Source organism: Capsicum annuum, chromosome 8, assembly GCF_002878395.1.
Source record: "Capsicum annuum cultivar UCD-10X-F1 chromosome 8, UCD10Xv1.1, whole genome shotgun sequence".
NCBI lineage: Eukaryota > Viridiplantae > Streptophyta > Magnoliopsida > Solanales > Solanaceae > Capsicum > Capsicum annuum.
In genome coordinates, this window is record NC_061118.1 from 32,964,363 (window position 1) to 32,978,646 (window position 14,284).

At 37.0% G+C, this 14,284-nt stretch overlaps 1 non-coding gene across 1 annotated transcript; it reads right to left on the reverse strand.

The window, feature by feature from the left end:
- Positions 1-12,597: 12,597 nt before the first annotated feature.
- Positions 12,598-12,703, reverse strand: LOC124886859. The gene has a single exon (XR_007044264.1). It is a non-coding gene; the product is annotated as a small nucleolar RNA R71 (small nucleolar RNA).
- Between the last annotated feature and the right edge of the window lie 1,581 nt (positions 12,704-14,284).

Below are 14,284 nucleotides of genomic sequence, written 5' to 3' on the forward strand. Positions count from 1 at the left end.
GTTTGGGTCGCGTCAATACTCTTCAGGTATATGGGGGTCTGTGATGAGTTACTTACTTTTACACAATAGTTAACGTATGGGAGCCAATTTTGTAGTTTGTGATTGCTTGTGTGATGCCTTGTGATGTGTTATTATTCTGATTAATTTACTTATGCTGCATGGCAGTATTATGTGTTGATGCCTTGTGTTATATTGTTATTCTAGTTAAATTACTTATTATGCGCAACAGTATTAGAGATGATTTAGGTTCATTTCTATATCTTGACGTAGTTTTGTTATCTTGCATGTTATTATACTTATATCATAGTTTAGCTGAGTCGGTCGATGATGTCTCCTGTGTACCCATTTTCTTGGTATTCAAACTACATTTCTGCACCTTTTTGGTGTAGATCCGAGTACTTTTTATGGCCATTAATCGATGATCGTGCTATGTTGATATTTTTGGAGATAGGGTGAACTCTTAGAGTCTAAGTCACCTATTTCCTTCTATCTTTTGATATTCAACCTTTAGTTATCCAGACAGATGTTATTGACTATTCTAAACATTTGAGTTGTATTAGTATTAGATGCTCTGTTACTAGCTCTACTAGGTCATGGAATGGTATCTTATGTTGACTGTTTGTCTATTTAGAACTTGTTGCTTATTTATAAGTGTGTTGTTAATTTTCCCTATGATTAGGCATTTTCTACTAAGTTAACACATTACATTTTGCTTTGGGTCATGGTTTGGCTTACTTACTGGTGAGACAGAGTAGATGACATCATGACTCATAAATTAAGTCATGATAAATTGGTATCAGAGCCGGGGTTTCACCATTATTATTGTTACAAGAGCTAGTGTCTAGTAGAGTCTTGTCGATCGAAACGATGACATCTGTTTTATATCTTTGAGAGGCTTTGGGATATTTTAGAAGTTCCTCACTTCTTTCATTCATATCATGCTAAGAGTTTGAGTTGGTTTGTTGAGTATTTTATTAACTTTACTCTTTTGCAACTGTCCAAGACACGTGCTACCGCTACACGAGATGAGCATCCCAAGACTAAGCCTATAGAACATACTCTTGTTCATGGACGACCTAGAGGTCGTGGATAGCTGTGTGATGTGTTCCTAGCTAGGGTCTAGGATAGTTTGCCTTCCCTATGTCTTATTCCCACTCTTGAGCAAAAGATTCTTTTGCTAGAGCCAACGGTGGGCCAATGACTATCCCAAGCTTTATTGGGTTTATTTCTTCTTCAATGTTCAGATATTTGTTGATTCAACTTTTGGAGATAGTTGGTAGTGTGCCTTATGATAGTGCACAATTTACAGATCAGAGTGGTACTAAGGCAGAAGCGCAGCCTGTAGCTGAGGTTCCTAAAGTTGAGGTTTCTTTGACAACGATAGTTTCTCAACCGGCAGTTGCTCAACCAATGGTTGCCTAGTTTGCTATGTCAGTCAAAAAGTAGAAAATGTTGGGTAGATTCTTGAGATTGGCTCCGCCTAGGTTTTCTAGTGCACCGGGTGAGGATGCTTATGAGTTCTTGATTGCTTGTGAGGATAGGCTCCTTAATTTGGGCCTATTTATGACTCTTGGTAGGGATTATACCATATTTCCATTAGATTTGGCTTCTCGATATTGGTGGAGAGATTATATGGATTCTAGACTAGCTAGATCTTCTCTCTTGACTTGGACTCAATTTTCTCAGATGTTCTTGGAGAAGTATATGCCTTTCAGCCTTAGAAATCATATAAGAGATCAGTCTAAGAAGTGGGAGTAGGGATCTATGACATCTATTGAGTATGAGCCCTATTTCCATGAGTTGTTTAGACATTCTACTTCTATTTTGGACACTGAGTATAAGAGAGTTTTCTTCTTTGTTAGAAGGTTAAGACTTTTCATTTGTATGTCTACTTAGAGTTTAGTTATTGTGGGTAGGTCTTTTGCTGAGATGGTGGATCATGCTCAGGTAATGGAGGAGATGCACTGTTGAGTCGTGAGGGTCATGATAAGAGGCCTAGGTCTCAAGGTAGATTTAGTGGGAGACGTCATAGTTCTTGACCTAGAGATAGTAGTTCTTAGAGTGGATACCCTCCACATCCCTCGTATTAGTCTTAGTGTCAGCCTAGTCGACCGATTTAGGAAGCACTTCAGATTACTAATGAAGCTCAATCTAATGCCAGAGACCGTACTGGTTAGGGTGGATATCGGTCTTAGAGGGGTTCATTTTCTTCCCATTCTATTCGTGGTGGTTAGTTCGGGCCACCCGAGATCTATTGGTTCAAGTTTAGCGTAGGTGTTATATTATACTTAAGGATCTCCTGGTTACTATTTGCATGATAGCCATTATCGTGGTGTGATTGTTGCTTTAGCTCAAAATGTTCCCTCTATTTGAGTGATTTATACTCAGTTAGAGGTAGTTCTCAGAGTCGTAGGAGTGGTTTCTAGGGTACTCAAGAAGGCTCTCAGGAAGACAAGACATGAGGTCGATTAGGTGCCCAGCCAGGTGGCGGGCATGGTCAGTTTTATGCAGTACCTGCTAGGCCCGAGGCTAAGACTTTCGATGCTATTATTACAAGTGTAATTTCGTGTGCCGCCAGTCACACCTTGATTTATTTGATTTATATATTTGCTTATTATGCACTATAGTTGGAGTCATCTTTTGATTTATTATCTATGCCATTGCGTGTATCTACTCCTATGGGTGACTCTTTAGTAGTGGATCAAGTTTTTAAATCATATATTGTGACTGTTGGTGATGTTGATGCTTATGTTGACCTTATTATTCTTGATATGGTGGATTTTGATGTGATTCTGGGCATGGACTGGTTATTACACTATTATGCTATCATGAATTTTCTTGCCAAAACCATTACCTTAGCCATGCCCGGCGTACCACTAGTCATGTGGCAGGGAGTAGTTAGCCATGAGCCAAAGGGGATTATTTCTTATGTTCATTCTATGAGAGTAATTTTGAGGGGTTGAGAGTCATATCTTGTTTATATTTGAGATAATAGTGGGGAGAGTCCATCGCTTGACTCTGTTCTTCTAGTTTGTGAGTTTCCCAATGCGTTCCCTACTGACATACCTGGTATTCCCCCTATCTATCAGAAGGAGTTTTTTATTGATCTTGATCCTGGCACCCAACCTATTTCTATGGTACTTTATCTTATGCCTCTTGCCGAGCTTAAGGAGATAAATTCTCAACTTCAGGATCTTCTTGGTAAGGGTTTTATTAGACCGAGTGTGTCTCCTTGGGGAGCTCCTGTATTGTTTATAAAGAAGAAACATGGCTCCAAACATATGTGTATTTACTACAGGTAGCTTCATAAGGTGACGGTGAAGAATCATTATCGCATGCCTCATATTGATGATTTCTTTTACTAGTTTCAAGGAGCAGCAGTGTTTTTTTCTAAGATTGATTTGAGATTTGGTTACATCACTTGAGGATTTGGGCAAAGGATATCTAGAAGACAACTTTTAGGACCTATTATGGTCATTATGAGTTATTACTAATGTCATTTGGGTTGACTGATTCCCCAACCGCGTTTATGGATTTTATGAATCAAGTATTCAAGCTTTATTTGGGTTCCTTCGTGATTGTGTTCATCAACGAAATCCTTGTGTATTCAAGGAGTAAATAGGATAATCCACAGCATTTGGTGATTGTGCTCTAGGCTTTGAGATATCAATGGATTTTTGCTAATTTCTCCTTGTGTGAGTTTTGGCTTAAGTCAGTGACACTCCTTGTACATGTAGTGTCTAAGGATGGGATTATAGTAAACCCGACTAAGATTGAGGCAAATCATGATTAGGCTAGCCCTATATCTCCAACTAAGGTTTGTAGCTTAGTTGGTTTGGACAGTTCTTATAGATGATTTCAAGGGTTTTGCTACTATTTCAGCCCCTATGACCAGATTGACTTGGAAGGAGGTTCCTTTTTGATAGTCTGAGGAGTGTTTGTTGATCTTTTCTAAGCTCAAGGACATTCTCACTTCATTTCCTATTTTAGCTCTTCCTGTTGAGGGTGAGGGATTCACCATGTTTTGTGATGTTTCTGGTGTCTATTTGGGTTGTGTATTAATGCAAAAAAGTCGTTTCATTGCTTATAGTGGACAACGTAGATTGATGGAGTTGCTTAAGGATTATGATATTTCCATCTTGTATCATTCGGGTAAGACAAATATAGTAGCAGATGCCTTGAGTTGGAAGACAGTAAGTATGGGTAGCTTGGCTTGTATTTTAGTTTCTTATAGGTTGTTGTTGCAGGACAACCAGTCCTTAGCCAACTTGATGGTTCGTTTTAATATAGCAGACCCTAGGAGGATTCTTGCTAGTGTTGAGGTGAGGTCTTCATTATTTGAGTAGATTTGAGATCGTCAGTTTGAGGATAGTAATCTTTGCTTCTTTAGTAATAGTTTTTGGGTGGTAAGTTTGAGAGAAACAACATAAATTCTGAGGATGTGTTGAGATTTGATGGTCGTATTTGTATTCTGAGGATCGATGACTTAATCCAATTTATTTTGCATGAGGTTTAGAGGTCTAGATATTCCATTTATATCATTATTAGTGGAGTGGTATAAAGATAGATATGGTAGACTTTGTAACTCATTGCCTCTGCTGTCAGTAGGTGAAGGCCCAGTATCAGCAACCAGGTGGTTTGACTTAGAGGTTACCCATTCCTAAATGGAAATAGGAATAGATTACCATGGATTTGTTTACAGTTTGCCTTGCACTTCCCGTGGTTCCAATTATATTTGAGTCATTGTGGTTTTCTTGTTCTGAGAGGTTATCCCATATCTATGTTCATGAGATAGACCATTTGCATGGTGTGCCATTTCTATTATTTCAAACCATGGTTTTGTGTTCACTTCAAGATTTTTGAGAGTATTTCAATAGGAGTTGGGCACTCAGGTGGATCTTAGTACAGCCTTTCATCCATAGATAGATAGTCAGCCAAAGTAGATTATTCAAGTTCTTGGGGATATACTTCGAGCCTGTGTTATGAATTTTGGAGGACAAATAGGAGCAACACTTAGCCTTGGCATTGTTCGCTTATAATAACAGTTATCATTTGAGTATTGAGGTGGCACCTTTGAGGCTTTGTATGGTAGGAGATGTCGTTCTCTAGTTGGATGCTTTTAGATTTCCAAGGTTAGGGCACATGGTATTGATTTTCTTTAGGAGTCATTGTAAAGAGTGAGGGTAATTCAGGATACGTTGAGAGCGGCTCAGAGCAGGAATAAGGCCTATGAAGACCGTAAGCTTCGTACCTTGAGATTTGGAGTTGGTGATCATGTATTCCTCCATGTATCCCCCATGAAGAGTGTGATGATGTTTAGGAGAAAGGGCAAGCTCAATACTAGATATATTGGATCTTTTGAGATTCTTCACGCAGTTCGTAAGGTAACCTATGAGCTAGCTTTACCTCTAGATTTTTTTGATGTTCATCAAGCTTTCCATGTCTCCATGTTGCGATGGTACATTCCTAATCCATGTCATATGCTCAGATGGGACTCATTCCTGTTGGATGAGCATTTGACCTTTGTGGAGGAGCCAATTCTCATATTGGCTAGTGATGTCAACTAATTGAGCACCAGAGAGACTCCTGTAGTTAAGGTTCAATGGAGGAACCGCCTAGTAAAGGAGGCCATTTAGGAGATTGAGAGCAAGATATGAACTCAGTATCATAACCTATTTGAGACTTTAGGAATATTCTAATCCTTGTAATACCCCAATTTCTTGAGTTCTATACCCTCCATGCAATAGACAACTAGACAATCGAGTGAGCTTTCCAACCCCACTAGTCTCGCCCTCATTCGAGGTCGGGGTAAAAAGTTATAGGAAAATTAGTGAAGTGCTGTCAAAGATACCTAGTGACTAGGACCCTGATACCAACTCATTCCTAGACATGACGAGTTGTTAGAGGGAGTTGTTATCACGGCAATGAAGAAACCAAATTTTTGTCCCTTGACAGCACATTCTAGGTAAGACTAGTTGTATGACATAACGAGTCATTATGAGGGACTTATTTTCACAATAGAATGATGCCTGAGATTTCAAGCCCTAACTACGACTCTTTATCGTGACTCATTATCAGTGGTCATGAGTCATTATGAAGACTCGTTGTCATAACCGTGAAGGAGTCGGTCATGGAACCTCAGGTCACAACTTTCAGCCAGAACTCGTGGTCAAACCAAACGAGTCGTATCCCAAGTCATTATGATTGATACCAAAAATATTCATGCATGTTTTAATTAACGGTTTTTTGTTCTTGTTTTCTATTTAAACTCCTTATCCATGACTTCAATAACAAAATAGATATTATTTGCCACTTTCTTAGTCAGTTAACACATTATTCCTCTATCCACTCTCAAGAGATAAAAGGGTATGGTTTCATCAAAGAATTCACCTCCCAAAGCTCCAAATTCAAGTTCTCTCCAAGATGTCAAGAAATTAGGTATGTGAGGTTTGAACAAGGATACTCTTTCGTCCTTGTGCCCAAATGTTTAGTTTTTATCTAATTTTGAAGAAAGTGATTTACTAGGATTGATATCCATTTTCCTATGCCTTGAGATATTGATGCTAACACATGAACAGAACATTATTTTGCATATGATTTCATGTTTACTTTAGTTTTGAATCCATGAAACTAATTTTGATTATTGAGTTTGATATTTTCTATGAGATAATGAATGGTTAAAGTTTATGCATAAGTTATTTAGTTTACAAAAAGTTCAAGCTATAAGTCTAATTCACAAGTATCATAACATGAGTAAAGTTCAGTCTTGATCTTATGATATCCTATAAGACATGAAATCCATAATTTTCCTCATGATTATCATTTAAGAGAAGCATAGTTGGTTTTCGGTTTAAAAACCCATATGTTATTTTAAGGAGGATTCATAAGTATGAGCATATAAGCATATGTTTTGGGAGTAGTATTTCGCACCGAGAAGGGAATATGAGTTTAGCACATCCTAATATCCAGAAACTACATGCCCCTATAAGTTTAAGGGACCTTATCAAAGAGTGTCTCCACTCCCCACTTAGGCTAAGTATAGTGATCACTTTAAGTTAAGGTTCTATTCTGATGGCAAGCATAGAACAGCTTTCCCCAATGTGGGTAAGACATTGGACTCCATAATACCTCACATGGTTTATATCATTTGGAACAATCTCTGACAAATAAATATAAATTAAAGATTTTAGAACATAAGTGTAGTGACTCATAATCTTTACTTATGTTTTGTTCTACAATTTTGATTATGTTATCATAGCTTCCAGTTTTAATCGCAATCAAGGTGAGTCTATCTACACTTAGCTTGCATGTTTTGAGATTTTACATTAATCCAATTTTACATATGCATTCACCCCCATATACTCGGTGCATTCCAGAAGTATTGACCTACATATATGACAATGTACTACATTGTTTCATAATGTAGGTTGTGGTTTTCTTCACCAACAGCACGATTAACTACAGGCACCATTTCCTACATCCTAACAGTTGGTGAGTCCTCAAAGTTCGAGGGCCAAGTTTATGATGTTTTCAGATGTTCAGTAGTGTTTGGATAGTTAATTAGTTTTCAGTCTGGGTTAGCTGGGGTCTATCCGAGTGACTCTCCAGTCATCAGAGTAGAGGCTCTTAAAGACTACTTGAGTTGTGTTTCCGTCAGTTTGTTTATATTTTGAGTTTACATTTTTTAGAGTCCAGTGACGAGTAGGTATCATGGTTTAGCTTGGGACTATTCGTAGTCTTAGGAACTATGTGAGGTCCAAGGTGTACTTTCAGTGTGTTACAAACTTGGTATAAAAGCCTACTATTTTAATGAGTCCTATGGAGTCTAACAAGCCATATTACGTAGAGTTTTGATCATGAGTGTGAAGCGCGCCACACTTATGAGCAAGAGGCTATGGGAGGTATTAGGAACCATCCCTTATTTTATGATCTCTATCGTGCTTGAAGTTATTGCTATCTATCCTAGTTCATTCTTTCACGTGATAGAAAATGCCTCCTAGTCAAGCTCCTGCATGCAGAAATGAGGATCATCCAACACAAACACCTATAGACCCTTTGAATGAAAATGTCTCTCATGCTAAATATTGGGCCATCTTCGAAATGTTAGCTCAGGATGTGAATGTTAATGTTTAGGTAAAATAGCTGGCAGCAGTCCTACTCCAGTAGAATGAAAATTTAGCTGCAGACAAAATTCGGAAATTTATGAGGATAAACCCACCTGAATTCTTTGGGTCAAAAGTGAATAAGGGGGGATTGGTTTGGAAAGTGATTTTACCAAAGTCAATTCAAACTAACAAATTAAAGGCAACGATTGTGATTAAGATTTCACTATGAGACGAATCTTAGGATTATGTCTTCCTAAGGGAAGATAATTATGGGTTCATGACAATTTGGTGCAAATTCTAGTCGATGACTACACGAGTAGACTAGGTTAGAGGTTCTTGATGCTAGTTTATCAACCAAGCCTTAAGATTATCACCTATGAATCTTTTTGGATACCTCATGGATGTGGCAATCAAATCCACCTAATACCTCAATTGGGCATCCCTATTTCTAGGAAGATGCCCAAGATTTATCTAATTCTCAATCCACCCCTATTTTTAAGAAAGTGAAAAGATAAAAAAAAACTAAATCTAAATATTGTTCACTAATGCCTTGTCACCCATACTCCGATATTGGCTGCAAAAGTATACTCACATCCCACTTCTAAGGATAATGTGAGATTTTGGGAAATCAAATTTTGGGGTTTTCACCCACAAAATCCATTTGGGGATTTAAGGTTTTCACCCACAAATCCCAATTCAATCAAGTAAGCATTAGTAAAACCCACCATCAATAACTAAGAATCTACACTAATACATCACATACCACACATATTTTTACCTTATTTCACCATAATTTCAAGATGAGAAAATTTAGCTATGCCTGAAGTTAGGGAGAAGATATATATCAAAAGGGCTATTCAATACTTCCATTGAAGATGTATACAATAATATTCTTTAATTCAACTTCAATTTCACTAAACTCAAATTGGAAATTTAAGCACAATATTTTCCCCATATTAGTAGGGTTTTTAATAAATCCAAATTCAATTTTTCAAAAGTGTAGTATATCAAATGAGAAAGGGTTTTTGCCTTTTGTGGGATTTGAGGACGGCTACAGAAAATTACACAATTATCCTTGGGCATAAACCCGCTATACAGCGATCACTGTAGGTTGCCCATGATCGTAATTACCGCAACCTCCATCATATCGTCATGATCGTCATCCATTGACCATGCTTGATTTTCACAATCGCGACCATCAATCCATGATCGTGGAAACTGAGGGTTTGATCCTCTTCCTGCTTTCCCAGCCTTTTGCACTTTTCTTCCTCTTTTGATCTTTTTTCAGTTTGTTTCACTCCTTTTATTCTAGTCACCTAGACACCTACAAAATATGAGAATTAGTGTATTCAAATGGCAGGATTGTCTTATTCATATCATTAAATCATAGTAAGATGAACTAATTTGGACGTAAATGAGTGGTAAATTTACTACTCATTATGCAATGTCAAGTAATTATATTTATAAGTTATTAAGAGATGGTTGGCAAATAATTGGTGACTAGTGAGTTACGATGATAAGGTTGTTAAATGATGGTAATATTATGGAATGTGGTTACATTGTTGACTGATTAAAAAAGTATCAAATATTGGTAAGTTGTGGAATGATGGTTAAATAATGAGTTGTTTCATTGTAAAAAATGGATGATTGAATTATTCTATCTTGATTATACATTTTACTCTCTAGGTATATGGAGGTCTGTGATGAATTATTCTTTTCTGCACCAATTGTTGTATGGGAGCCAATTTTGTAGTCTGTGATTACTTGTGTGATGCATTGTTTTTCTTATTTACTTACTTATATTGCACGGGAATGTTGACATGTGTTGATGTCTTGTGTTATATTCTTATTCCGATTAAATTCTTATTATGCACAACGGTATTGGAGATGATTCAGGTTCGTTTCTGTACCTTGACGTACTTATGTTATCTTGCACTTTATCATACTGATATCAATGTTTATCTCAGTCAGTCGATGATGCCTACTAAGTACCCATTGTTTTTGTACTCATACTACACTTTTATATCTTTTTGGTGTAGATTCGAGTACTAGTTGTCGTCGTTGATCCTTGATTATGTAGTGCTGATATTTCTAGAGATAGGTGAGCTCTTAGAGTCAGAGTCACCTATTTCCTTTCATTTTGATATTTAGTCTTTAGTTATCGATACAGATGTTGTTGACTATTCTAAACATTTGAGTTGTATTAGTATTAGATGCTCTTGTACTGGCTCTGTGATCATGGGCATATTTATATGCTCAAAGAACCAATATTCACCCAGATTTAGACTTAATTCAAGAACTTTTTTACGAATTCTTAAAGTATAAATCAGCTTTTATTTTGTTTCATGCCTAATGGATATGATTAATACTTTCAAGCTAAATATCATGAAGAATTGTACGCATTTGGATACAATGATGATATGGAAGGATTGAAGGAATACTAGGGAGTGAAATAAAGCTCAATAAGGGAAGTTGGAAAGTAGGAATCCTCGTTTGAACCGACTATGTGTTGCGCTGACCAATAAAATAGCAATGGTCGAATTCCAGTGGAGGTTTACGAAATCAATGCATCGCGGAGAGGCATAAATTCTCACTTGGTACTTTCCAGTACAGATCCGCGAAACCACCGTGTCGTGGAGCAGTCCCACTTATCAAATTGTGCGACCTAGAAGTTTAGCGTGTCGCGGAGGATAAATATTTCACAATTGTCCAAATCCAGTGGCTCACCGCGATAGTGACGCATCACGGTGAGGGTGCTTTTTACAAATTTTAAGAAATACTTGAGCTTTGCGATTGCCCAGATTTTAATGGGAAATAGCAATTGAAGGCATGGCGCGATGCTTTATATGGCAAAATCGTGAAGATTTTAAGTGTTTTGTCCTAGCTATAAAAGGAAAAATCCAAGATAATTTTAGGGACTTTTTGGCAAGCATAGCAGTGGCAGAAATGCAGAAGTTCCTCTCTTTTAGGGTTAAAAAAACATTCTTTTAAACTTCTTTACTTCAAGACTTGTTTTGGATATAATTAATTACTTATTTTTGGATGATGAATTCAAACATGAGTAGCTAAACACCCTATTTCTGGGGTTGAGGCTAAGAACATGATTACTCTTTTATATTCTTTTTCATAGTTTCTTTTTGGATTATCATATGGGTTGTTCTTAATTTCTTGAGCTTACTATTGATTGACCACCATTAGAATAAATCTATATTTCTATGTGCATCCGGGAGGAGAATCATAGCATAGAATGAAGAAATTAGGGAGTAAGGTTCTTATTCTTTTATGAAATAAAGGATTTGAATTAGCATCTTGGATAGGGATATACCTAGAAGCATTGCTTCGTTCACTTGCAATAAAGACAATTTTATGAATCTAGAAGAATTGTTGTATCTCTGCAGGAGTTGTAGCTACAACATTCAATAGATAAAAGATTTGAGGTTGGGAGACCAAGATCGTTGCATAAACCTTGTGAATCATCAATCCAATAACCAATTAGATTGTGATAAGAATAGATAATTGTATGATGGTTCAAAATACCTCAACCCTGGAATCATCCTCATTATTGATTACAACCGTTGCTTACTTTTCTCTAGTCGTCACTAATTATTTCTTTTTTAAATAATTTATATTTTTATTTATAAAATCAAAATCATCTTGATAGTTTCAAGCACTTAATACCCAATTGTCTTAAACTAAAGATTGAATAAATTTCTAGTTTATTGATCCTTGTAGGAACGATACCTGACTGTCTAAGTCTTTATACTACTTGTACAATTATGTACACTTGCGTGTGTGTAGAGACACAATAAGTTTTTTGCATCGTTGCTGGGGATCTAATTTTATTAGTAAATTGCTTTTTTTTTGGTTTTTGATAATAAGTTTAAGTGTTAACAACTTGATCTTAGCGGTTGAATTTTTGCAGGTTTAGCTGAAAATTGGACTAGCTAGGGATAAAGAGTTAGTAGAGCCCTTTCCAGAATCGGAAGTAATTTTTCATTAGAGGAGAAGAGCTCAATATTATATTCAATAGGGACAGATGGCTGAAATACGAGATCCAATTGTTGCTGATCCAAATGTTGGAAATGTTCTGGATCCTGTTATTCCAGTTGTTCCTATTCAACTAGCCGTAAAACCTATTCGTGAGGTGGCAATCCAACTTACGAACCATGTAATTAATAGCATTCCCAAGCCTAAACCATGAGGTTGGTAGGAATTGAAACAAAATATAGTGCAATTGTTGAATTCTGTAGGGCACTTTCACTGACTTTCATATGAGGGTCCGCAGCAGCACATACAGACCTTCCTGGAAATAAGTGATACATACATACCTAAAGATGTGAATGTTGATTATGTCAGGTTGACACTTTTCCCTTTTTCTATAAATAGGGAAACAAAGAGATGGTTATATGCTGAACCAGCATACTCCATTACTATATGGGAAGATTGTGCTCGGAAGTTCCTTATTCAATTTTTTCCATCCTAAAATGCTGCACGATGGAGGATGACATCTTGAGTTTTAGACATAAAGATGGAGAAAATATCGACCAAGTTTGGGAGAGATTCAAACGTATGCTCAAAAATTATCATCATCACCATCAATCGAATGATGTCTTGGTGCACACATTTATAGAAGGCCTTGAGTCTAATATGAAGATTCTCTTGGATTCAGCAGGAGGAGGCCAAGCTTTGGAGAAAACATATAAAGAACTATATACATTGCTGAATCAAATTGCACAAGGGAATCCTGAGTGGCATTCAGACTCAAGGAGTTCTCCAAAGAAGGTTGCAGGGGTATTGGAGGTTGATCAATTCACTGTATTATAGGCATAGATTACAGCAATGTAAATTATATGACTACTCAGCTCAACAACTTAAAGTTGAGTGCAACACAACCAGCAGTCACAACAAATGCAGTTCAATGGGTATATTCGTGGTGTGAAGTTTGCAGAAGTGATGAGCATAAAGCAGATACATGTTCAGTTAATCCAAATTCAGTCAACTATGTGGGGAATGCAAATCGTCAGGGTCAACAGAATTTTGGCAGTACGCATAATCCAAACTGAAGGAACCACCCTAATTTCTTATGGGGTGGAAATTAGGCACAGAATGTAAATCAGTATAAGAGACCAGTGTAATCAAATCCACAGCCAGCTTAGAATAATCAAGAGACTGCTTAGAATAGAAATGTGGAGGATTTTATTAAGTAGTTCATGGCTCAATAAGCACATTTTATGGTAGACAAAAAGACTCAACAGGCACAATTTGCAGCTGAGTTGAAGAGTTAACAATTGCTTACAAGAAATCTGAAGTTGCAGTTGGGTCAAATTGCAGGATCGTAGAATACAAGGAAACAAGGAGCATTGCCTAGAGACACTGAGGCTAATCCTAAATAGGTGAATACAGTTACAACAAGGAATGGGCTACAAACTAAGGGGATAGTTCAGGAGCAGGATAATCCCGCAGTCACTGATGATAGTTTAAAAGAGAAGGAAGAATTGGAAGTCAAGGAAAAAGAGGCAAGTGGAGAAGAAAACTATCCCCTTACCCTTTTCTCAAAGGGAAAGGAAGCATCAAGAGGAAGCCAGTTATAAGAAGTTTCTAGATCTTCTAAAGCAGGTTCAAGTAAACCTTCCTCTTATTAACATTCTGCAGAGTGTGCTAAAATATGCAACATACTTAAAGGATATTGTTGCCAAGAAGAACCGGTTGACTGAATATGCTACAGTTGCACTTACTCAATAATGCACATCAAAAATTCTAAGTAAACTGCCCACAAAGTTGAAGGATCTAGGTAGATTCACCTTGTAAATTACCATTGGTCAGACTATTTGTACACGAGGATTGTGTTACTTGGGTACTAGCATAAATCTCATGCCCATGTGATGGTACCAAAAGATGGGTCTTGGGAGTCCCTAACCCACGACTATTGTATTGCAGTTGGTGGATAGGTCACTTGCTAGGCCATATGGTATTATTGAAAATGTGTTGGTGCAAGTAGGATCATTAATCTTTTGGTGGATTTTGTAATTCTTAACTTTGAAGCTAATTTAGTTGTTCTATTTATTTTGGGATGACCCTTCTTAGCAACAGGACAGTCACTCATTGATGTGGCAGCTAAAAAAATGACAATATGAGCATACGATAAAATAGAGATTTTTTATGTGTACAGAGTATTGAAA